The sequence below is a fragment of the Pinus tabuliformis genome, chromosome J, assembly GCF_031772625.1.
Source record: "Pinus tabuliformis cultivar Carrire ecotype Pingquan chromosome J, CPIR1, whole genome shotgun sequence".
NCBI classification, from domain to species: Eukaryota; Viridiplantae; Streptophyta; class Pinopsida; order Pinales; family Pinaceae; genus Pinus; species Pinus tabuliformis.
Window position 1 is genome coordinate 41,101 of NC_142295.1, and position 27,262 is coordinate 68,362.

At 39.1% G+C, this 27,262-nt stretch overlaps 1 long non-coding RNA gene across 1 annotated transcript; it reads left to right on the top strand.

The window, feature by feature from the left end:
* The first annotated feature begins 773 nt into the window (after positions 1 to 773).
* Positions 774 to 27,262, top strand: LOC149225110 (uncharacterized). Its single transcript, XR_016246939.1, has 2 exons — positions 774 to 1,387; positions 26,718 to 27,262. It is a non-coding gene; the product is annotated as an uncharacterized LOC149225110 (long non-coding RNA).

Here is a 27,262-nt window from a genome sequence, read left to right on the forward strand (position 1 = left end):
TGTAGTAATAGCTATCATTTATGAGACTTTGGTGTGCACACATCAAGGAGTTCTCGGGTTGTATTTGGTTGTATCGGATTTTGCCAGAGAGTTCTCCTTGGAACTTTGGCATATGGGGTTTCTCACTCTAAATTCTTGTTGGTTGTACAATTATGTATCTCCCTCTTTACGTAAGCGATGGACGAGCTTTATTATGCTATTTTCCTGCTTCAATTATGAATGTGTATATGTGAATCAATGACTAAGATTTGTATATTTTAGTTGGTATATAACTTGAACTTTGTTGGGATTGGGGTTGTACTGTTGTTCTCCTCACCACATATCCTAGGCACTTTGGTGTGGATCAAAGAACACAAGAAAATGTTACAAGTTAGTGAATATTGCGAAAAGAAGAATGTACCAAGAATGTTGCATTGTTGTCTTAGTGGAGTGATTCTTCTTCTCCTTGGATGAATTGCAAATCAAGTATGCTTCAAACATATTTCAGCCTGTGGTTTGACATTGTTGGAGAAAAATTGCATGTCATTTTGGCTAGAATTAGTGCCCCAAAGATGTTGAAACGTGAGAGTTCCAACGAATATCCAAGATTATCTTTGGTGTTATGTTGACCTCCTCTTGAATGTTTTAGTGCCAGCGCAAGATATATCTCAGATCTGTTTACTGGCTCAGAGATCAAAATGCATGCTTAAGCTAGGGTTTATGTTTCTTGGTGGCTCCAGAAAATGTGTGTAATTGGACAAGCTTATGTTGCAGTCTTGTTACATACTATGAATATGCTTTTACATTCTTGCATTGTTATGTGTGCGGTATGGCTGATAATGATAGCCATAGCCCTAAGCGTTATCCCCACAAAATGGATAATGTTTAGTTAAGAGTCAAGAGGCATTACAGAAGCTTTTAAGATCAGTTGACTTATGTCTATGATCAAATGAATGAGTGGTCTTCATATTTGTGTGTTCATTTGAAATATATATCATTTATGCTCACAAGGTATTCTTGAGCTTTGTGTTGTCCTGTAAAATTTTCCATCCTTTTGAAGTATTCTAGTAGAGTTTTGTAGCTTGAGTAGGAGAATCCTTCTTTTTAGCTGTTCCTGAATACACAGAAATATGAAATAAAATAGAGAAATTTTTCTCATGTTTTATTCACAAGGTAAAATTTATTGTTTTTTCTCGAATGAAAGTAGTTCAAAGTTTGTGTAAATGTTGTCAATGCATGATGTAGCTTTTAGAATGAGGAATTACATATATGGTGCACTCATGTATCGCTTTCGTGCAGGTATGGATGCCCTACTATAAATGATATTGAAGCATTCAATTCTGTTTATGCAACGCGCATAGAAGAAATTGGGAAGAATGGAGAGCTACCAGAAAATTTGGCTATAGAGGTGACTGGGCAATGATGTGTTCATATTCCTTTTTGTTGGGGGTAGAGGATTGCTATCCGCCTAATATTTTCCAGCTGGAAATTAATAAAACAGCTTTATTTTTTATTTTTCTACAATTCATTGATGCTAACTTGTTATGAAGAGAAATTAATATTATTTTTAGGAAGATGATATATTTAGTGTTAGTACCCCTTTCAGTATTTACAGTTCTGTACTTCTTGTTTATTTCGAGGAGGTTGTTTGTTGGCTGTAATAGCCAATCATGAAACAAGGGACACAGAGGATTATTGATGCAAGAAACCCCTTAAAGAGAAATTGTATTATAAAACCATTTCCATGTGAGTTTATAATGTAGAAATGGTCACAATATATAATAATTATAGGCGACCATAACAATTATGTCCAAATTAGATTAATGGCTGAAACCATTTCCTCAACTTCCTTCGCAATAACTCCATGAACCTCTCTATAAATCTCTTAAGCAATCTTCATCTCTAACATCACTCATTTCTTCAAATCTGTCATTCTTACGTGGACTCCTAAGGTTGGTCTACTTCATTACATTTTCATCACATAATCTAGACATCAATATAATTCACAAGTAGGAGTTATTCTTTCATACTCCCCCTTTAGCGAGTACTTGTGATTTCTCTATCTTCAAGTGTCCTTTGAATTGGTCCCATCTTCATCTTCAATCTTCTGCACTCTTTCTCTTTGGTCTTTTGCTTTCATCTTCATTTATCTTCAACTTTCATATTGTTCTTGCAAAACATAAATAATGTGTTTGTTGAAGTCGATATAAAAAAGTTACCATCCACCAGAATACATGGGTTTCTGGCTGCTGTATCCCCTAGTTTTATAGGAAAGATTTTCTGATACATGAAAACTAGGAAAGCTTTTCTGATACATGGTTCAGCAACATATCTCTATACCTGCACATTCAACACCCTCTACATCTGTTGAAAATGTAACTAGTTTTGGTCTTCTTAATTGTTGTACTCATTTCAAAATGTATCCTATGTAACAAACAAAAGAAGAAAAGAAAATGTTCTTATTTTAAAGCATGGGTTTCATGCTCATTACTAATGGTATTCTAGGTAAAAGCATGTTCTTCATGCTTTTGGGGTTTGTTAGGTCTTAGCATTTATTGTCATGAGTCAAAGGAGTCAACATCATGTTTATAAGACCCTTCCAGGCAAAATGTAATTGAAAAAAAGAATTTATTTTGAGTCTAGAAAGTCCTCGAAACTCTAAAAGTACAAGTCGGCCTAAAGGAGGGAATTTGACCCCTTGGAAAGGCTATATAAAGAAGCAGTTTGACCTCATTTAGCACTCAGTCACTCAAGAAGTTCGATCTCAAGAAGGAAGTTCGATCTGTAGCTGGGAAGCAGAGGAAGAAGAGAGTGAAGGTCTAGAAGAAGAAAGGAAGGACAAATTTTTTTTTTTAGGGCTCAATCTCTCTCACACGTGTGAAGGATTAGGGTTTTTGCAGCTTCCAAGAAGGGCCAAAGTTGCAGGATTGTGTTGTAACTTTCAGTAAGACGAAGTGCAATATTTTGGTGTTGAGAGGAAGAATACTCTATCTTGACCTCGTTGACCTTGGGAGGAGCTATCTTGCTCTAGGAAGGTTTCAAGAGGAAGCTGAACTAGGGTTTCTGCAGCAGCAATAAGGGCCAGAGTTGCAGGACGAAAAGTGCATGGTCGTGTTGTAACGTTGAAGGTGGTAGGTTGAAATTGCATGTTGAAGCTGGCTAGTGTAGAATCATATAAGAACTTGTTGGAGGACTTGGTGTAGGGTTTGGGTCTTTGTGTCTCATTTGAAGCAGATTCTATAAGAAGAAGAGTTTTCCGGGTTTTCCCTTTGGAGGGAATTTGCCCTGGCTTAGAGCCTAATTTCTGTGTCCTCTATTGTGACTGTTTCATTCTTGATATTTGTTTGATGAAAAGATCTAAGTAAAGAACAAAAAAAATTTAACCAAGTTCACAAGCAAATATTAAGGTTAAGGAAAATTGATATAATAAGCCGCCACTTTGAATTTTCTAAGAACATCATCATTCATCAACCTAGGTATCTTGGATTACCCTTAACCATACAAACCTTAGGTGGTTTCATCTTACCACAAGGAACACAAAGAATTATTGATGCAAGTAACCCCTTAAGAGGAAATTATATTATAAAACCATTCCCGTGTGTGTTTGTATTGTACAAATGGTCACAATATATAATGTAGGTGACCATAATAATTATGTCCAAATTAGATTAATGGTTGAAACGATTTCCTCAACTTCCTCCACAATATCCATGAATCTCTCCATAAATCTCTTAAGCAATCTTCATAATATCACTCAATTCTTCAATTTTCTCATTCTTACATAAACTCTTATGGTTGGCTTACTTCATTACATTTTTATCACATAAATTAGTGTTAAATCTAGCAACTAGGGCCAAAATCCACCTTGGACAATTCATATGATGGAGACGATATTTTTGCTGGATTCCTCTTTCCGAGAGGTGTAGGATTGATCTAAAAATCATCTCATTCTGACATGTATAAATGGAATTATGAATTTATTTCTTCTATGGCATTGCCAAGGTCGACCAACAATCTAATGTAGGCTCAAGAAGCCCAAAAGTCATGTCTCTTCACCCTCAACGTTGCATATAAGTAGAAGGAGCATCTACTTCATTTGTACATTGATCATCTCACACATATCTCTCTCTCTCCTCATCTGATTGGGTCGTACGAATTTCAGGGCAACCTTCTCCTCCTCCACACGTGCGAAGGGTTGACTGTGTTTTCTGTTTTCTTGTGTTGACCAAGTTGCAACAAGTTTGACCAACGTTGACTGGGCTACATTTGACCTTGTTTGACTGCGTTTTTCTTGGGAGAATTTCTGTTTGGGCAAGCGGCATTCTTTGGCATAGATTTCGAGAATTTTTGGGCAAGTTGACCAACGTTGACCGTAGGTTTGACTGTGCTTTGATCAAGTTTGATTGATTTCTTCAGGATTGTTTTGGGCTGATTTGGACTGTTTTTGGAGGCTGAATTGACTGGGTTTGATTGAGTTGATTTGGAGGAGTAATTGTGCCGATTTGACCAATGTTGACTTTCTGGTTAGGGCATCCTGTTGACTGCAGTTTCACTGGATAGATTTCACTGTGTTTGGGCAAGTAAATTTTGTATATTGCACTCTCTCTCTCTGTTGAACTTTTGAAGAATAATAAAAATATTTGATCAAAGGGTTTTCCCCACAATGGGGTTTTTCTCTGGCATCCTCCCAATATTGTGTCCTCTTGACCTTGGCTTGTCTTCTGGTTATTGTTTATGTTCTATCTGCATTTACTATCAATGTTAAAGTGATTGCTAAATTGGAAATTGATATTGGGCTAATAAGAAAAATTGAAGTAAATTGCTCTTAAGCATAGAACATACCACTGTTATCTAAAATTAACATGGTATCAGAGCTGAGGTGAAGACAAAGCCCAAGCAAGAGTGAGAAGAGCAATCACTGAGATTTATTGGACAAGGACAAGATTCAACGACCTCTGCATTTGATGACAAGCTCATTGATAAATCTGGTTATCATGCATAGAAGATGTCTCTTTACTTGACTTTGGAAGAGCAAGATGCTATGGACTATGTGCAGGGAAAGATTACTGAACCTCCTTCAAATGCATTGGTTACTGCTAAGACAAAGTACAAGAAAGGTGAAGTAGAAACTAAGAAGATCATCAGGGGTCTATTAACAAGCATTTGGTTGCATACATCTCCAATTTGAACGCATCTAAGGAGATGTATGACAGGTTGGTTGGCATGTTCAAAGTTAGCTATGCAAACCAAGTCCTCTTTCTCAAAAACAAGTTGAAGGACATAAAGAAGGGAAGAGGTGAAGATATCCAATTCTACGTCATGAGGATTACCGAAATAAAAAATGATCTTCTTTCAATTGGAGAAGTTATTGCTGACAGGGAGCTCACTCTCATTGCCCTTGGAGGTCTCCCTCGTGAATGACATGTGTTCAACACTATTATCCTCAACAATGACAGGATTCCAGGTTTTGATGATTTGCTGACTAGATGTACTCAAGAAGAGACAAGGATGATGGAGAGAGACATGCTTTCAAATAGGAATGATCCTACTGAATTCTCTGCTCATGCTAAAAGAAAGAACAATGCAGGTTCAAAGAATTAATGTCAAGGAAAACTGGGATTGAAAGATGGAAGGAAGGGAAGATGCTTCATTTGTAATAGGTTTGGCCACTATGTTAGGGAATGTCCTAATAGAAGGGATACACCTTGGGATGACGACAACAACTACCACAACAATTTTTGGGGCAACAACAATCAAAGGAATGACAGGTTCAACAACAAAGAAAAAAGGAATGCTCCCGCTACTCAACATGGAAATAGTCGACCTCCCAAAAGATAAAAAAACTCCAAGTATGATGAATCTAATGTTGTAGATAACAAGCAGAAGTAATTTTATCTCTACTGCCTCCCCTCCGGATACCTTGGGAAATTGGTTGATTGATAGCGGAGCCTCAAAACACTTCACTGGGTATAAGGAAGCTCTTTCAAATCTGATAGAAAAGGATACAAATTTGGAAATCATTCTTGGAGACAATGCCACCTATCCTGTGAAGGTAGTTGGGAATGTTACTCTTCAATTGAATCAAGGTAACACCATTCATCTATAAGAAGTACTATATGTACCCGATATAAAGAAGAACCTGGTATCTATCTCGGTGATGGAAGACAAAGGATTCAAGGTGACATTCATTGATGGAAAGGTACGTGTTTGGAAAAGAAATTTCAAAGAAGCATTTACTCTTGGATTCAGGGTTGATAGCCTATATCAAGTTGGAGGGAGTCCATTAGGAGCTATGTCTTGTGACACATCTCTTCAATCCGAATTGTGGCACTAGAGGTTTTGCTCATATGCATTATAAGGTTCTACCCGATGCAAGGAAGATGGTGACAGGTATGCCCGAATTTAAAGTAGAACATGAAGGTGTTTGTCAGGGATGTGCTGAAGGAAAACATACAAGGGGACCATTCCCCTCAAGTTATAGCAAGACTACTGACATTTTGCAATTGGTTCATGCTGATGTATCTGGTATGTTGCCCTTGACATCTTTGGGAGGATATTTATAGTATGCTATCTTTGTGGATGACTTCTCTCGCAAAACTTGGATTTATTTCTTGAAGAAGAAGGACGAAGTGTTCACATGGTTCTGTTCTTTCAAAGCCTTGGTTGAAAATCAAATAGGGAAGAAGATCAAAATATTGAGGACCGATAATGGAACCGAGTATGAATCAAATGAATTCAATGACTATTGTAGAGAAGCTCGCATTAAGAGGGAGACTACTACCGCATATACCCTTGAGCAAAATGGTGTTGCCAAAAGGAAGAATCATTCCATTATAGAAGCCACTCGTGCCATGCTACATGATCAAAGCCTTCTGAAATTCCTATGGGGAGAAGCATTGGACTCCAAAACTCCCGAAAAAGTTTTCACTGGTAAGAAACCTGATGTTTCTCATTTCAGAGGTTTTGGTAGCCTCGTGTATTTTCATGTGCTGAAAGAAAAGAGAAGCAAATTGGATGCATCTGGGAAGAAAGGAACATTTTTTGGGATACAGTGAATCTTCTAAGGCATATAGAATCTATGTGCCTGGTAAAAGAGAAGTGTAGATAAGTCATGATGTCACCTTCGATGAAGATGCTGCCCTTGGGAAGATTAGGAACCTTCCTATTCCAAGGAAGGACAAAGAAGCAGATATAGGAAACCAGGGAGAACCGCAGGATGAGCCGATGCCCGATGTTGAAGGACCAATGGATCCCATTGATCCACCTCCTCATGAGCCCTCCTCCTAAAAAAGGAGACCCTCATGGCTTAGGGAAACTCTCGAAGATGCCGAGAGACATATTGCACCAAGGGGGACATTTCGTGAAAGTAAGAAGCCGAATAGGTACCAAGGGTACTTAACTGCCATGAGCACCATCATTCAAACTGAGCCGTGCACATTTGAAGAAGCTGTGAAGCACCAAGTATGGAAGGATGCTATGAACGAAGAGTATGAGTCGATTATGAAGAATGATGTCTGGGATGTGGTCCCTAGACCCAAGGACAAATCTGTTGTCACCTCTAAATGGCTCTACAAGATCAAGCATGGAGCTGATGGAAGTGCTGAAAAGTTCAAGGCCAAGTTTGTTGCTCAAGGCTTCTCTACACTAGTTGCCACTGGCCAGATATACCATTGTCCATTCGATTACAGCCCTTGCTGCCTCGCAAGGATGGAACCTACACCAGATGGATGTCAAAACTGCCTTCTTGCATGGTTCACTTAAGGAGGAAGTCTATGTTGAACAACCCGAGGGGTTCGAAGTTCAAGATCGTAAGACACATGTATGCAGGTTGAAGAAAGCCCTCTATGGGTTGAAGCAAGCTCCCCGGGCTTGGTATGAGAGGATCGACAACTATTTGATGAAGTTGGGATTTACAAGAAGTGAAGTTGATCCGAACCTTTACTTTAAGGTTGAGAATGATAGACCTCTCATCTTGGTACTTTATGTGGACGATCTCTTTCTGATAGGTGCAAACCCTCTCATTCATCAATGCAAGAGGGAGTTGGCTTTTGAGTTCGAGATGAAGGACTTAGGACTAATGCATTATTTCCTAGGGTTGGAGGTCTGGCAAAAGCCAGGTGAGATTTTCCTTTCTCAAGGAAAATACATTGTGAAGCTACTTGAAAGATTTGGGATGGTGGATTGTAAGTCTGTACTCCAATGGAACTCAACTTCAAGAAGTTATGTGGAAGTGCTGCTGCGCCCGATTTGAAAAATCCTCCTGAGTATCGTCAACTTGTGGAGGTCGTGATGCTCTTGGTGAACTCCTGTTCAGACATATGCTTTGTAGTGAATACGTTGAGTCAATTCATGGTCGAGCCTCATCACATACATTGGATTGCTGCAAAGAATCTTCTGAGGTAACTTCAGGGCACAATCACCTATGGATTGAGATACACTGCCGGGAATGTGAGGCTCCATGGTTATTCGGATGCTGACTGGGCTGGCAGTGTGGTGGATTGTTAGAGCACATCTAGATGTTGCTTCTCACTAGGTTCTGCTTCGATATCTTGGATGAGTAGGAAGCAAAAATTAGTTGCCTTGAGCACCGTTGAGGCTGAATATGTTGTTGCTACTATGGCCTCCTGTGAAGTTGTTTGGTTGAGGAAGCTCTTTAGTGAGCTGTTTGGACATGTGTTGGATACCACCATGATCTTCTTCGACAACCAAAGTGGGATTCGTCTTTCTGAGAATCCCGTGTTTCATGACCGCTCCTAGCATATTGATATCAGGTACCACTTTATCTAGGATATAGTACAACAGGGAGTAATAAGGCTCTATCACATTGGGACTGATGATCAAGTTGCAGATATTCTTACGAAGTCCATGGGAAGGTCAAATTCTTAACCTTTTGTGAACGACTTGGAGTCGTGGAGAGACCCTCTTATGAGGGTCTCATTTGAGTTGGATATTGAGCTATGGGAGCTCCGGGGGGCTTGGGGTACTTCTTGGAGCGATGAGCGACCATAGGGTGAGTGGTTCACCTTCCCCTAGTGGTGCGCCGTCTACAGGGTGAGTGGTTCACCTTCCCCTGTGATACCCCATGATGGTTGATATATGCATAGGATGAGTGGTTCACTTTCTCCTATGGCATATGAGCAGGATGAGTGGTTCACCTTCTCCTACTGATACATCCTACCCATGTAGTTTGGGACTCATGGGAAGTATCTCTCATCTGGCCAATGAGTAGGGAAATGAGGATAGGGACCATAGTACTACAGATGGACGCATTGTTTACTACTATACTCCCTATGCTAGGATGTTTGATATTGATCTGGGATCAATGGAGATTGACTTCGGGTAAGTGGAGAGTGGTATGATACACTCTCGATCATTTCTTCTTCATTATTTCTTCACGGTTCAGCAGAGCAGAGCAGTGATGATAGTGATGGTACAGATTGTCAAATGGTTTGGCAGGTGGAGTTCTCCCTAGTTGAGAGGGAGTGTTAAATTTGGCAACTAGGGCCAAACTCCACCTTGGACAACTCATATGATGGAGATGATATTTTTGTTGGATTCCTCTTTCCGAGAGGTGTAGGATTGATCTAAAGATCATCTCATTCTGACATGTATAAATGGAATTATGAATTTATTTCTTCTATGGACAAATTGTCAAGGCTCAAGAAGCCCAAAAGTCATGTCTCTTCACCCTCAACATTGCATATAAATAGAAGGAGCATCTACCTCTTTTGGACATTGATCATCTCACACATATCTTTCTCTCTCCTCATCTGATTGGGTCATATGAATTTCAGGGCTGCCTTCTTCTCCTCCACACATGCGAAAGGTTGACTGTGTTTTTTGTTTTCCTGCGTTGACCAAGTTGCAGCAAGTTTGACCAGCGTTGATCAGGCAAAATTTGACCTTGTTTGACTGTGTTTTTCTTGGGATAATGTCTTTTTGGGCAGGAAGCATTCTTTGGCACAAATTTCGAGAAATTCTGGGCAGGTTGACCAGTGTTGACCACAGGTTTGACGGTGTGTTGACCAGGTTTGACTGATTTATTCAACATTGTTTGGGCTGATTTGGATTGTTTTTGGAGCCCGAATTGACTAGGTTTGACAGAGCTGATTTGGAGGAGTAATTCTACTAATTTGACCAACGTTGACTTTTGGTTAGGTCATCCTGTTGACTGTAGTTTGACTGGACAGATTTGACTGTGTTTGGGCAAGTAAATTTTGTGTATTGTACTCTCTCTGTTGAACTTTTGAAGAATAATAAGAAGATTTGATCAAAGGGTTTTCCCCACATTGGGGTTTTTTTTTTGGCATCCGCCAAATATTGTGTCCTCTTGTCTTGGCTTGTCTTCTGGTTATTGTTATGTTCTATCTGCATTTACTATTGATGTTAATGTGTTGCTAAATTGGAAATTGATATTGGGCTAATAAGAAAAATTGAAGTAAATTGCTCTTAAGCATAAAGCATACCATTGTTATCTAAAATTAACAATTAGACATTAATATAATTCGCAGGAGTTATTCCTTTAGTGCTTACATATTTTCCATTAATCTATCTTCTACTTTTACTCATCGCTTATTCATCATTGTCACAATGTGTAATTTTTCATGGATGGCAACAATCCATATAATACAAAATCACTCTAATGTCAACGGTACTTTGGTTCACTGGTGACGTTGATGGAGTGTTATGTTGTCCACTAATGTTCCATTCTCACTGTGGTCTTCCCCACTTGTATGTCATGAGGTTCAAAGGGGTGAAGTCTAGGTGCAAATCCTGGGAAATTTAGATAGAACATATAACCTTAGACCAGGCACCTTATAGCTGAAGGAAGTCTACTCTTTTTAGTGCAGCCCCTCAGGGTATGTTTCTTGAAGTTCTTCCAAATAAAAGCACTATATAATACAACTGATCAACTTGATTGATTTTTGGGAGGAGCTGACTTCTATCTTGTGGAAGTGGCCTTGGGTAAACTTTTATAAAATTGCCAAATCATTTGAAGGATCCAACAAAGTAGATTGGGAGGCTTCTTAAATGAAGAGAAATTCTAAGGCATGCACTTATCAGTGTAGTTAAGGTCTTGTAGGGACAATTGGGTCCATGGCCTTTGTTATTTCTGGTTTCATAAGATGTTCAATGTAAAAATTCTACTTTAAAGAAACTGAAAACTGAACTCCAATCAATTTTACTAAATATGCCGAGTATTCTAACAAATAATAGCAACAGAAAATAAATTCATGAAGACACAAGCACACAATAAACAATACACCAGAAATTTCCCAGGAAACCCCAACTGGGGCAAACTTTCCAACTTGTGTGTTTTTTATTAATCTGCTCAACGAAGATCTCAAATAATTATTACAAATTAGAGGGAAGATTTTCTCTTCAATTTGTTGCCCCTCAACACACTGATCTGCACACTCTTATCCAACTTGGCCTCCCTATATGTACAACTATTACAGGCTAACTCAGCGCTCTTGCGCAAGGCTAACATGATCTTGAATAAAAGTATGCTGGCTAAAGAATTTGCTGAGGCTATTCGGCTTATCTTTCTGCCCTAGTGCATTGACCTGGAAACCCTTCTCCGCTGAGCTGAACACACAGGTCTCTAGTGCATAATCATAATCCAAGTCTACGCCCTTTCTCTCCTTGTAAATTCGACTCGACCTTCCATTTTCCACGAACGGTTGAGATTAAAACTCAATGGACGGTTGAGATTGATTCTATTTTTGACTATAGGAAATTAGAATTTTCCTAAGTCAAAATAAGAAAAAGTAAACTGCGCCTTAGCTTCACTTGTGGGTCCATCTGCCAGATTTAGTGCACTTCTAAATTTATCAGAGCCCTTATCAGAACCCTTACATCTCTAATTCCAATTAACACTCCCTCTTAGAGAGGAAGGTGTTTTGTACTGCACCCAGTTTATCTCTGAAGTAGACAAATTTGCCCCTTGCCAATGCCTTGGTCAAGATATTTGCTATTTGCTCCTTTGTAGGCACATATTGGAGTCTAAATTTACCCCTTTGAACACAATCTATGATATGGTGGTAATTGATCTTGATGTGCTTGGAGCGGTCATGAAACACAGAATTTTAAGAGAGCTTGATGTAGCTATGATTATCACATTTTATGATCGTGGGATCCAACCTCTGGTTGAACAACCCAACACGTAGCTTCCTCAACCAAATAGCCTTGCAAGTTGCGAAGCTGGCAGCCATGTACTCGACACTCATTTGAGCTCAATGTGACTTATCTCTGCTTCTTGCTGAACTAGGAGACCACTACTGATCCAACACTGAAAGCACAACCGGAAGTGCTCTTTTGTCTGTTGAATCCCTCGCCCAATTTGATTCTGTGAATCCTTGAAGGCTTGTTGGAAATACTAAGAGGGGGGTGAATCAATATTTCTTATCAATTAGTATATTTTTAATTCCACAGGGCATTAATTGTTATTAGCATCAAATAAATATAAACATCATAACACCATTCAACAATACATAACAAATAGAGAGAGTAGACATAATGATTTTTAGGTGGAAACCCCTTTAGGACAAAAACCATTGAATGCTTCTCAGTATTTGTCTTCAAAGATTTACATCAAATTTTCAGCTCCAACTGAAGGAGGCTCCAACTCCTTGAATTACAGGCTTCAACTTGTAGGACACTCCAATGCCCTGTTTACAAGGTCCAACCTGAAGGTGCTCCAACACCCTGTTTACTTGCTGCAACTGGACGGATGCTCCAGGGCCCTATGCAGGCTCCAACCTGCCCTAACACCACCCTGCCGCCCTGAAGTGTTCTTAGGCTCCAACCTGAAGGAAAGTCAACTCTCCTGCCTTGCACCACTCTTCTGCCTTGATCAGTTGACAGACCACGTTTCACAATTTTCAAACTGTATCCACTTGTGCTCTGAATCAATACAGAGAAAATTGAACTACAAAGAAGAGTCTCTGCTGAATCTGCTCTTCAAACCCTAACTGCTAAAATCCATTGTCACACATAGTTCTGCGTCTGCTTAGTCTGCACATCAAACCCTAGTTGTTAATCTTAACTTTGTCCTTGTACGGCAACCACTGTTGCCCTCGAAACAAACACTGCAATGGTCACGAATAAATATGCATTAAGAAGCTCATGGAGTAGTTGCCCAAACCAACTGTGCCAAACTGTTTTTGACCTTGTTGACCACTACGTGTCAACGACCCATAGCAGTACACCCCCTTTTTTTTCGCAAAAGGATAACACCTGATCGATGTGTCTGTGCCGTTCAACTATCATCATCAGTGTGATCATCATGTTATATTGTAAACCATTTCTGCATGTGTAAAATGTAAATAATCTCAGCAGATCCTTGTTGTGTATGTAATTACCTAGGTAAACCTACTTTTCTGGTGATGATCTACATTCCGGGAGTTTTTTGTCTCACCGATCCATTCTGGAATGGTCGACAGGGTTTTCCTTAAGCCTTATCCCAAAGCTGGAATGGATTTTGTCATTGGGATCTTAGGCGAGTCCTAGTGTTATAGATCGAGTCTATGTAAAAGTGATTTGGGAATAATCCTAACTATTTGGTTAGGTTATTTTATTACAAATTGTTTGGCTTGCTGGATTATATTTGTGTCGTAGAAATGGGTAGTCTGTGAGGGTCTTTTTCAAATGGGATTTCGCCCCTTATGATGTAAAAATATGAAAATCATGATGTAAAGTGTCTTGAGGGTTGGAAAAATTATTTATCGCCTCATAGGTTAATTAATTAAATTTTCTTGCCCAAAATTAATGAAAATCCTAAGCCAGAAATTTAATTAATTCTAGGTCCTAGGTAAATTTAAATTCTCAAAAGGAAAAATTCGTTGGTCTTTTAAAATTCAAATTTTAAAAGGTCCTGGGACTAATGTAAATTAATTATTTTGCTAAATTTTAAGCCTTTGGTCCTCGGGGTTAAGTCAAAGTCAAAATTTTGAACAAATTAACTCAAATTTTTTATTTTTGAGTTAATTAAAATGCATTTAATTGAAAAATTCAAATTTCCTCAATAATTTAAAATTTCGACGAATGAGATTAAAAGAAATTTTAACCCTCATCAACGGTCAAGATTGCTTTGACGAGGATCACTCGAGCTAGCCGTTGGAGGATTTATCTTTAAATAGGAGGTTATTTGTCAGTCAATTCATTTGACCTTTGAGTCGTGTGCTAAGTGAAAAGCTCTTCTGTAATTTTTATTCGGATAATAAATAAAGACTTTGGGGTTAATTTTTCGCCGGTGTTACTCTTCATGGAAATACTGTAAGATGTGTCATTTTAATGCATAAATTTTTTTAGCCATTGATAATAGCTTCTGAAGAGTGATTTGAATACAGGTATCTTGTTCAGTCGCTGGTGTTTGAATAATAATCTAAATTCTGAACTTTATAGAAGTTATCTCTATTTGTCTGAGTTTTATTATTGTTTTCTCGCTATATGTTGATGGCTGAATCGAGTTTTGCAGGAAAGTCTTGATTTTTAGATCATCGAGCGTTCCGGGAAGTTTTTAGTTGGACCAGCGAACTCTCGATCCGTGTTTTTTGAAGAGCCTAGCTTAATTTGATCTTGGGCTTATCATAAGATATTTTTTATGGGTGATGCATGAAGGGTTTTGAGCTATAAGCACCTCCTTTATAATTCAAAAAATTTAATTTTTATTTTTTGTGAAATTGATAAATCTCACTATTGAGAGCCTTAGATTATCAGATTTGGGAGCGAAGTTGGACTCACACTCCCTAGATTTGATAGATTTGCCATTCGTGTGCATAGATCTGTAATTATTTTCGGTTTTCTGACTTGGGTTTTTCTAGGTTTTAGGTTCTATCATTGTATATATCGTTTGGGTGTTTTCTTGTTGCCGTGCAGCTACAAATTTGAAGAAAAGAATCCACGTAGAGTCCATATCTAGGTCTTGGAGGGTAAGATCTGGATCTCTGGGGTTTTATTTGCATAATTTTGTAAGGAGATTATTCAAAAGATTTTGCAGTCCAAGGTTTTAATTTTTTTTTTTGTTTATTTTTTTTGAAACTCTGGAGAATTTTTTTAAGGGTTTCATTAATAAATCTGGAGCAGAAGTATAATATTTTAATCAAGGTTTTGTGAAATTTTTTTTGGCTTCTTCGACTATCGTTTTCTGTTGTGTTCTTTGTTGGGTTTCTCCTCATCTTTGCGTCCTTCCATTGCTGCCATCACTTGCAAATCCGCAGCACTCAAAACCCTCATCCACTATCCCCATTCATTCTACTTGCAACATCCTTCAAACCCTTCGAAAATCCCTTTCTTTTATGCTCCATCACGCTGCCCATCCGTATCTCCTTGCGTGTTGCCTCAAATCCATCGATTTTTTGCTGCACGCTATTCCCTCATCCGCTGCCTTATTCCTCCACGCAACTCCTCCAACACACAGTCTTCTTCTTGCTGCCATTTTTCCTTACCTCCGTGGCTCCTTCAACCTGTGTGTTGTCCTTCTTTCAATCGGCCTTCATTCTCGCATCCCCTTTTCCTTGCTGCGTCCTCCCTCTTCTATCAGATCCGCAACCCCCCATACCATGCGACCCTCCTTATCTCTCATATCCTCCGCGTCCATTCCTTCACCTGCAAAAAATCGCTGCCATTCTTTGCTGCCTTTCCTCCATACACCGCCGTTTCTGCTCCCTTTCTCCATACATTTCTCCTTCAACTTGCAAGCCTCTACCAGCCCATCAATCTTCATCCTGTTGTTGCCTACGCTGCTCCATTTTCCTTGCTGCTGCCCGTCAAAGAAGCCTCATCTCCCTGCCGTCAAACCTGCATAAACAACAAATAAACACTCATATCCTCCGCGTCCATTCCTTCACCTGCAAAAAATCGCTGCCATTCTTTGCTGCCTTTCCTCCATACACCGCCGTTTCTGCTCCCTTTCTCCATACGTTTCTCCTTCAACTTGCAAGCCTCTACCAACCCATCAATCTTCATCTTGTTGTTGCCTACGTTGCTCCATTTTCCTTGTTGCTGCTCGTCAAAGAAGCCTCATCTCCCTGCCGTCAAACCTGCATAAACAACAAATAAACACTTCGATTTTCATTCGATTTTCCATTTTATTTCGTTTTATGCTTGGCATGGTTAGGTTTTAGGTTATTTCTTTTTGATTATATAATCCGATTTCAAGGCTTTAGTTATACTCATTTTTTGATTTTGATTTTTGATTTTGCCTTTTTTATTATTATTTTTTATTCGATTTTATTTTGGTTTTTTATTTTTTAATATTTTGAGTTGATTTAATTTCATTTATTCTTGTTATTATGATTTTTTTTTTTGATTTTGATTTTATTTTCATTAAAAAATCTAAAAACATTAAAAATTTAAAAAATTTAAAAAATCTTAAGCATTAAAACTTTAAAAAATCTAGAAAATCCTAAAAATTAAAAAAATCTAAAAGATTTAAAAAACATTAAAAAATCTAAAAATTTTAAATTCTTGGTGCAATGAGAATTAAGAATGAAATAAATTAAGGGATTTGTGCTTAAACATTAATTTTTTTTAATGTGCCCTGTGGCCCATTAAAAATTTGATTTATTAACCCGTTGATTTGTTTTACTTCTTTATTTTTCACATTAAAACAATTGCCTAAGGAATAATTGAAATGCTAATTTACAGTTCTTTGGTGTCTTGGTGATTGAGTGTAAAATCTTAAATTTTCATAAATTTTCTATGGTCAAGGTGCGATAAATGTTTTAAATCATATTGGAGAAAGTTAATTGTTCTAGATTTGAATTCCTAACGAAAATCATTTTAAATGGAATCTCTTGCATGATACAGTTTTGGGTGTTTATATTGATCATTCATGATTTTCACTATTCGTCACATATTGGAAAATTGTTCTGGATAACTTGTTTTTTTACTTAATCTACGGTTAATTGAACATAAAGGCACTGGTCTATAATCATTTCTGTCTTGTGGTCGTGTCTTGGTTACATTAGCATTCAATCTATTCATCTGAGTTAATCGAGATTCATTTACATTCGTCAAGTTGTCCATCCTTAAAATCTCCTAGAGCCTGTGTTTCATAGGCTATCCTCACCCATTTACCTTAGGGACTATCCCCCTTGACTTGTCTAGGAGAGAGTCTAAACGGAGTAAGGATTAAGAGTGACAGCCCTTACTCTGAGCATTGTCACACTGCCTAGACACTTTGTGCAACAACAAACCTTATGCTGCTGCACCGCGCCAAAGGATGTATCAATCAATATGCTGTTGGCACTAATGTCTAGTGATGGCCTAATCCTATATGCCTTACGTCAGCTCTATGACCTTGCAAGTGTCTCAAGCTCTGCCCAAGGAGGCCTACTGGCATACGTCTTGTATCTGCTCAGATATAACAGAATCAGACTTGAACCAAGACACCCTTCCACCAGACTGCTGCAACAAGTGTATTGTGATGATTGAACTGCTGTAGATGATCCAACACTGCTACAAGATGAGGTAGCTATCTTACTGTGCAAGACACTGATGTAACCCTGCCTGTTATAATGCTGCAACTGCTGTAGACACTTATTGCTATTTAAAGGATAGGACCTTGGTGATATGATGACTGGAAGAAACCCTTGATGAACGCTTGTCAAGAATGCTTATGCCCTAGTTGACCTCAATAGCAAACAACACACAAATGTTATCACTCTAATGGATTTGGTCTGCTTACTTAAGTCAGCTTCAGTAGGTTAGAATTAGATTGATTACAAATTTGGTCTCAATTAACATGCCTTCATTCCTGCCTTCAAACAAGAGTTTGATTATAAACCTCAGAACTAAACCTTTCCTTTGAGCACTATAAGATCCTCCAGGAATAAGAATCTGGCACTAAATGATTATGCCTTTTAGGTATCATTCTTTCAAGTCACAGGTCACAAACAGAGATCAGCCTTAGAGCTGTAGATGATGGTTTGTTTATTTATAAGATTCAATTCTTCAGTAGGTCTGCAATTAGGGCTAAACTTCAGGACTGTCTTATATATTCAGAATTTTGAACCTCCAAGAATGCTGTTCAAAGTGGTTCAAGTTTCTGCAGAAAAATATATATAAGCTACACCAAGGTTTGTTTCCTAGTGAGAGTGCCACTGTACTGATTTTTGCTTTAGGCCATAATCATAGGAATAAGACCTTGTCACTCATGTCTCTGTTCTGAGGATGAAACAAGGTTTGAAATAGTAGAGCACTCAGAGATTGATATGTTGAATAGCACACTCATAAATATACTTCTCAATTTGTTTTGGCCGCAGACATTTTAGGTCTTTACGAGCTCCCAACCATAGGACCTTCAAGAATTATGTGCTGGATAGGTCACACCTTAAGATGATGTCTTTAGGCTACTGTTGAATGAGGAACCACAGAGATATCATGTCAATTTGTCACTGCAGGTCTGTTTAGGGAGGCCACATGGATGAGAATTCTGCTCAGAACAACGCCACACATCTCAGAGCTCCATGTTTTACTTAATACAACAAGTCCGCAAATGGTTTAGGCTTAGAACAATGCTATCTTGACATTAAGCACACTTCAAGCCTCAGAGCTAAGGATCTGGAAACAATCCTTCTTGCTGATCTAACATGTAGAGATTTGATTCAGAATGTTTTGCCCTGGTGGGCCGAAGATATGTGCTGCTCCTTTACCTGCAAAAGAAACTACCCAAGTGAATCCCAAAACCAAAAATAGACCACAAAAAAATGCAACGAAACCCTTCTCTTCAAATTGATGCGTTCTGTAATAGGCTGAAAATTGGAGAGCAAAGTTCACATGATAAGATCTGCGTTAATAATCATTTTTCAAGAAGAGCTAAAGCATGGCTTTATATAGTATTTGAGGAGCTCATAAGAAGGGTAGCCAACATGAAAATCCTTAAAATAAATTCAAATTTAGACGTGTAGCCCAAATGAAGTCATCTGCCTTTAGGGTTTGAAATATAATTTTTTATTAAAATTAAAACTCCCTCATAAACTTGAAACCCCTCACGCTTTTAATTGTTTGATATCCTCCACACTTTTTGCTTAACATGATGAGATTCCTTTAATAAAAAATTCTTTTAATAATTAATCCATGAACCAATGATGCATTGCCATTTCATCATACTATGGGGTCTTTGACCAAAATTAGGGTATTCCAACTTTGACCATGCATATCTCTCAAACCATGAGGATTCTTGTGGTGTTTAAAATAAATTCAAATTTAGACGTGTAGCCCAAATGAAGTCATCTGCCTTTAGGGGTTGAAATATATTTTTTTATTAAAATTAAAACTCCCTCATAAGCTTAAAACCCCTCACACTTTTAATTGTTTGATATCCTCCACGCTTTTTGATTAACATGATGAGATTCCTTTAATAAAAAAATCTTTTAATAATTAATCCATGAACCAATGATGCATCACCATTTCATCACACTATGGGGTCTTTGACCAAAATTAGGGTATTCCAACTTTGACCATGCATATCTCTCAAACTGTGAGGATTCTCGTGGTGTGCCACATACCACCATAAACAACTCGATGAGGATAACCTAATGATAATGATCTTGAGGTCAATTTCTTGTCAATTTCTTTGCACTTCATCTTCAAAAACCACGACGAATGCAGGTTATGTCCATCGTCTAGGAAATCTAAACCTTGGAGCTAGGGTTTGTAGCCATCCTTCAATTGGAGCTTCCAACTAATGCAATCCAGACAAATATTAAGAGCGTTCAATGACAGACATTGGCATCAATGACAACCCCATTCAACAGGACTCACCCCATCAACCCGCCTATACAACAACCCATAATCTGTTGTGCCCCTTAGATAACTGAACACATGCTTAGAAGCAATCAATGCACTTTGGTCGGCTCAACCATAAATTGGCTCAACTAGTTGACTGCGAAGCAAATGTTTGGTCGTGTGTTCACTAGATACATAAACGACCCTATGAATTGCCTATAGAGTAGCATCTACTCGCTCACCTCTAGTAGCGTCCACCTTCCTCTAGTTTGTGGCTAGATGTGTGGTCATGGGCCTACAATCCTACATGTGGAACCTCTTGAGAATATTCTGTGTTTACCTACCGTGACCCAAGAATATCGCCTCGTCGTCCTGCCAAACCTCCAGCCCAAGGAAATAGTGCATTAGCCCTATATCCTTATCTCAAATTCTTTTGCAAGATCTCTCTTGTAGTCATGGATGAGCTCCTTGTCCCCTGTTAAGATCAAAACATCAACATATAATACAAGAATGAGAGGCTGGCCCTCAACCACAATATAGTACATGTTAGGGTCAACTTCACTCTTGGTGAAACTCAATTCGAGAAGGTAGCTGTTTATTCAGGCATACCATGCCCTTGGTGCCTACTTGAGCCCATAAAGAGCTCTCTTAAGCCTACAAACATGCATGTCTCTGTTGAAAGTCTCAAATCCCTCAGGTTGCTCAACATATATCCTTGCCTCAACAACTCCTTTAACAAAGGCAATGTTCACGTCCATTTGGTGGATCTTCCACCCCATCTACACTTCAATTGCCAAAATAGTCCTGCTGGACGAATACCGAGCCATTGGTACGAACATCTCATCATAGTCTATCCCTTCGACCTGAGAGAAACATTTGGCCACAAATCTAGCCTTACACTTCTCCACACTCCCATCAGTTGCATGCTTAATCTTGTACACCCAATGTGAACCAACCATTGACATGCCAGTTGGTCTTGGCATAATCTCCCAGACGCCATTCTGCATGATAAAGGAATATTCCTCCACCATGGCATCTCGCCATACCTGCTGAGAAGTTGCCTCGTAACAAGAACGCTCTAAATCTATCACTTCAGTCATAAGTGCTATGTACCCTGTATATCTCTGTCGCTGTTTACTCTATTTGAATGTGGAGCTGGGGGCTCCAAATCTCTCTCAAGCCTCCCTAATCAATTGATTTTCCCACTTGGCTCGTCCCTTCCCTGCACTGGGAGTCACTGGCTGAGTGGGCACCTCTAGCTCTACTCTCTCCTCCTGTTTCTACTCTTTCTCCTCAACTTCGTGATGTTCAACTTGCCCAAGAACTAGCTGTGATGAAGTTTGAGGAACTGGCTGAGCCTCCTGCTTGGGAGCTTGCTGCTCCTCTTCCTATGCTACACCCTGCTCATGCTCTAAGGAATTCTTGAGAGCCCTCTCCTCTTCGAACTTCACACCACGCTTGATCACTGTCTTCCCGAGTGATGGGATGTACACCATGTACACCTTTAGATGTCTCATTGTAACCCATGAAAATTCCCTTCTCTGTCATGGGCTCTAGCTTCTTGTGGTTATCTGAGGATACATGGTAGTAAGCAAGATTGTGGAAGATCTGGAAATGAGACACGTCAAGCTTCTTTCTTGTGAAAACCTCCTCTGGTGTGACTCTACCTAGGACCTTGTGTAGACACCTGTTTCGCAGAAAGACTACAGGGTTGCATGCTTTTGCCTAAAGAAACATAGGCAGTCCCTGGTCATGCAACATAGCCCTGGCCGCTCCAACAATGCTCTGGTTCTTGCACTTAGCCACCCCATTCTACTGAAGTTTTTGAGGTGCAGTGAGCTCTGTCTTGATGCCCTCCTTGGCACACAAGTCTCTGAAGGTGTTGGAGATGTACTCCCCACCATTTTTTGACCTCAACGCCTTGATCCTTCTACTTGTTGGGTTCTCCACCAAGGCTTTGAAATCCACGAAGTTCGAGAAGACCTGATCTTTCTTCTTCATGAAGAGGACCCAAGTCTTTCTCGAGTGATCGTCAATGAAGGTGACATAATCTCTGTATCCCATCGAGGATGGAGAGGAAAATGGTCCGCATACATCCAAATGTACCAGCTCCAAGATGCTCTAGGACCTGGTGTCTCTGCTGGAAAAGGATGTCTTGGCATACTTGCCAAGTGTGCATCCCTTGCACATGTCATGTTGATCTACACTGTATTGTGATAACCCTGTGGCAATCTCCTTCAAAATCTTCAGCGCTCCATGGTGTGACCCATATGCCTATGCCAAAGCTCCCTAAGGTCACATCTATGCACACTGATCTCTTCGCTGCTCAAGGTTGTGACTATCTCGAATTGTAACCTGTAGAGGTTCTTCACCCTAATTGGAATCTGCTTCATGGCTCTAGAGTTTTAAGGGCTTGAGGAAAGCCTTTCCTTTGCTGAAGAGAACCTCATAACCTTTGTTCTCCAAGGTTGAGACTGAAACAAGGTTTTTCTTCAACCCTGGGACATAGATGACATCTCTAAGGTAGAGAGGATTTCTAGATTCCCTCTCAAACTTGACAGTACCCACGCCCTGTGCTAGGTACCTGCCATCATCTCCCATCTCTATATGAAATTGCACATCTTTCTCTCTCAACTAGTTGAAATAACCCTTGTTCCTCGTCATATGACAGGATGGTCCACAATTAATATACCACTCGTTGCTGACCACTGAGCTTGCCATGCAAGTTATGAGCGAAAACTCCTCAAACTGAGAAGTGAACTCCTCCACCTTTGTTGATGCTGCCACGTGATACTTCTTGGACCCCTTCTTCCTATTTGGACACTTGGTGGAGTAGTGCCCAAACTGATGACAAGAGAAGCACTTCACTTTGCTGAGATCTTTCTTCTTCTTGCCTCTTGAACTAGACTCGACCCCTCCTGGATTTTTCTTGCCCTTGGCCTTGTTGCCTTTGCCAGCTAGGGCAAAGTTTTCCTCTTCCTCAGTCTTCGCATGAGACCCAGATTTAACTTGTTTCCAGATCTCCTCTTGCACACAATCACTCCATAGCCACTCCCAATTTGGAAGCTTTTATCTGCCACTCACTGCATTAGTGATGTTTTCCCATGACTTGGGAAAGCCCAATAGTCCAAATCTGACAAGGTCTCTGTTCGAGACTGTCTCCCCAACTTCAGCTAACTTGTCCCTCACTTGGGTGAATTTGGTAAGATATGAGATCACGGACTCAGACTTGGTCATCTTGATATTTATGAGTTTATATCCGAGTACCAACTTCTTGGCCTTACTTGAACCCTGATACAACCCTAAGATGTTCACATGGCTTGAGCTGTCTTCTTTCTGGAAAGGTGAGGTATGATGTGATCCTTGACTCCTTCAAGGATTATTCGTCTGGCCTTTACGTCCTTGTTACGCAGGGCCAATTGCTAAGGATTCGTTGATGCAGCTGGTGGACTCCACAAATTCCCAAACTCCCCGCTCCTCCAAAACTACACCAATCCTCTCCAAGAACAAAAATTCAAGGCCCCATCAAGGCAATCCTCAAATCTCATCCCCAAATATGCCATCCTACTTGTTCGATCTGCTCAAAAACTCTTGCGCAGAGAGCCTGCTAGGAGAAAAACCTAGCGCAGATTATCTCTAGGTCATGCAGCCAGAAACCCTAGCACAACCTTGAAGTGAACTGTGTTCTCTTTCCTGCATTCTCACCTGTTCCTGAGGAAAATAACACGCTTTCTGGTCTTCAATCAGAGACTCGCTCAGATACCATGTTAGATTTCTAATACCTAGCTGCTGATTTAATAAAAAATTCACGATGATCAAACTGGAAACTGAACTCCAAACACTTTTACTAAATATCCTGAGTATTCTAACAAATAATAGCTGCGGAAAATAAATTCACGAAGACACAAGCAGACAGTAAACAATACACTAGAAATTACCCAGGAAATCCCAACTGGGGAAAACTTGCCAAGTTGTGTGTTTTTTATTAATCTGCTCAGCAAAGATCACAAATAATTATTACAAATCAGAGGGAAGATTTTCCCTTTAATTCGTTGCCCCTCAACACACTGATCTGCGCACTCTTATCCAACTCGGCCTCCCTGTCTGCACAGCTGTTACAGGCTAAGTCACCGGATTCGCCGTTTTTAATCCATAAAATTCAAAATTCGCCGTATTTCAAGCTGAAACGAATATGTTCGTTCAAGTTCGCCGTATTTCATGCCGTATTCGAATTTTTGTCGATTAAATTCGCCATTAAAATCGTTTAGATGCGTTGAAATTCGTTTAGATGCGTTAAAATTCGTTTTTTTTCGCGCCCGCGGGTATGAGTGTTGCTGTTTTAGCCTTTTAGGTTTCATTGGTTTCGTTGTTTAAGTTTTCATTGCCGCAGACGCCATAGACTACAGTCTACAAGACAGAGACTACACGGACACCTTGACGGGCTCGGGTTTCATTGTTTAAGTTTTCATTGCCACCGCAGACGCCATAGACTACAGTCTACACCTTGAAGGCTTGACGGGCTCGGGTTTTTCCAGAAACTTCTTTGGTGGGGGTTTTGGGTGTTTTGAGTAAGAGTATTTTGAGAGGCATTCAGTCCTCTTAATTACTTGATGTATCATGTAACCAAAACTGCTAATGAAGATAAAGGCTGCTGTTCACTCTTATTTGATGACTGTTTACTGTTCTATTCGCTTTGATGGTTACATCATATTTTGGTTGGTGATCAAATGGTATCTTTTAGAAATTTTCATTATTTCTTTGTCAATATGGTTGACTCATTAGCAATTTTCATGTGCTACATAACTTGCTGATTTTTCCTATACATTTCAAGCTTTTCATCGAATTATGCTTTGACTCCATTATTAATATAATTTCTAACAATAAGATAGTCTTTATAAGTGTATAAATCTGCCCTCTATCTTTAATATACATTTTTTTTTTCGAATTTCTATATGTCGAATTTTATGTCGAATTTTATCGACAAAATTTGAGTTGCCGAACTTTATTCGAATTTCAAGGTCCTCGAACTCGAACTCGAACTCGAACCTGGTGACTTAGGTTACAGGGTAACTCGGCCCTCCTGCACAAGGCTAACACGGCCCTAGAAATGAAGTGCACTGGCTGAAGAATTTGCTGAGGCTATTCAGCCTCTCTTTCTGCTGTAGCGTGCTGATTTGGAAACCCTTTTCCTCTGAGCTGAACACACAAGTCTTTAGTGCATAATCATAATCTAAGTCTGTGCCCTTTATCTCCTTATAAGTTAACTTGGCCTTCCATCTTCCACAAATGGCTGAGATTAAAACTCAACGGACGGTTGAGATCGATTCTATTTTTGACTATAGGAAAATTATAATTTTCTAAGTCAAAATAAGAAAAAGTATACTGTGCATTAGCTTCACTTGTGGGTCCCTCTGCCAAATTTAGTGCACTTCTAAATTTTGCAGAACTCTTCCATCTCTAACTCCAACTAACATTCGACTTTCATTTATACACGAAGAACTTTACATTTTTGTTGGAAATACTTACTATAGAACTTACAGCTGTCCCTTTGACTAAGCTACTGTGCTATGAGGGGTGTATCTATGCTGCCATAATCTCTCCGGACTTGCACCTGGCGTCATCCATACCCACTCAGTGGGTTTTGAACCCGGGTCTCTGTGTTAATACAAGCCTTATCACCACTTTGCTTGCCACTAGAGGACACTCATGTGGGTTACAAAGGACTGTACATTGATGATTATGGGACATCTTTGCATAGATTTCCAACTTCTTCATGAATCTTAGCATCAGAACATATTGGACAAGATTTGTCATCAAGCAACAGTAGAGATGATCCTGGTAAGAATTATGTAGGTTTTAATTACTCGCAAACTCTTAAAGTTAGATTTGATTTGCAATCCCACTGCATTTTTGATTCATTACAATGAGGTTCTATTATGTAAAGTAGAGATGATCCTGGTAAGAATTATGTCGGATTTGATCACTCGCAAACTCTTAAAGTTAGATTTGATTTGCAATCCCACAGCAATTTTGATCTATCACCATGAGGTTCTATTACGTAGGTTTGTTTCTGTACATGAGATTTTCAACTTTGAATTATGCCTTCTCTTGATCAGGTCTGCGTATGTGCTTTCTATCATCTGATTTAGTGCCTCAGACCATCAAGCCACAATTTTGATGCAGAAATATAATAGAAAGGAATTTTTGAGTACTTCGTAGAAATAGTGGCAATATAAGCACTTTTTACAGGTTTGACTAGGAAAGTAAGCATGGCTAATATACACAATAATGCTATTGTAAAGTTAAGAAACCTAGATGTTTTTCTTACAAGTTCCAATTTATTTTCGAGAGTTCTTTAAACAGATAAATTTTCCGACGTATTATTGATGATGCACTTCTATGTTAGGTATGGGAGAAAGGGATTTCCAAGTACCTTGCTAGCTTGTTTAGGGAGAACTTCGAATCTATTTCAGATTGAGGACCACGTTTAGCTATGTATTGTATATTCATTGAAATCACCAATTGTTTTCTTCATGCTCTGGGGTTTTGACTCATTGACAAGGCCATCCAATTGTGATCTAAGGTGTTTTGCTCAGCATGTGAGAATGTAACTCATGTAATGAGAATTAATGTTTTACAGTGGAACTGGCCTATGAACATTTGTGCTATCACTTTTTATATTTGCAGCCACATTGCATATTTGTCTGGATTTAGAACAAAAGTAGAAAGTTGAAACATATGCATAATTGACTTATTATATGAATTGAAAGCTTTAAGACGTTCACTTTTTAGAATTATTTATATAGTTTATGCGACATAGTTTTATTGTATATCATCATATTAAGCTTGGCCTACTCTTTAAGTCTTAGCAGAAAAGTGGCATATCATTGTGATGCTCCTTTTGTATATAGTAGAAAAAAGCATAGCATTATGAATTTATGATCTTCCATCGATGGAATTTTAATTCTGATATATCCTTCTTTTACTTCACATTTTACTTGTAGGTTTCTTCTCCAGGTGCTGAAAGGCTTGTCAAAGTGCCTGATGACTTGGAACGTTTTAAGGACTTACCTATGTATGTGAGCTATGTGGAGGAAACTTCGGACACCAAGCCTGGAAGCAAAGTACAAGATGGAGTTTTCCAGCTGGATTGTGTCAGCTTGGAACTGGGGCAGTGCACATGGAAGCTAGCCAACGTGAAACAGAATAAAGAGGCTTTAGGTAAAGGTAGAACTCTTAGCAGAAAGCAAAAGGATTGGAGGTTGCTTTTACCTTTTACTTCATTGAGGCTTGTAAGACTGTATATGGAAGAGTGATATATGGTTCAAAACTTCAAAAAGTAGACAAAACTTTCCATTACCAGATGTCAGTTAAATTGGAAACTGACTTTGTGCCACATTTATCTATAAAGTTTGGCCATTTACCAAATTGGCTTCATGTCATGTGCATCCATATAGTTTGGTTGCTCAACCAAAGTATCTCCTGGTCTTAGAATCACATATGATTTTCCTTCTGGTATATAAATCCTCTGAAGGATGCAATTGACTAA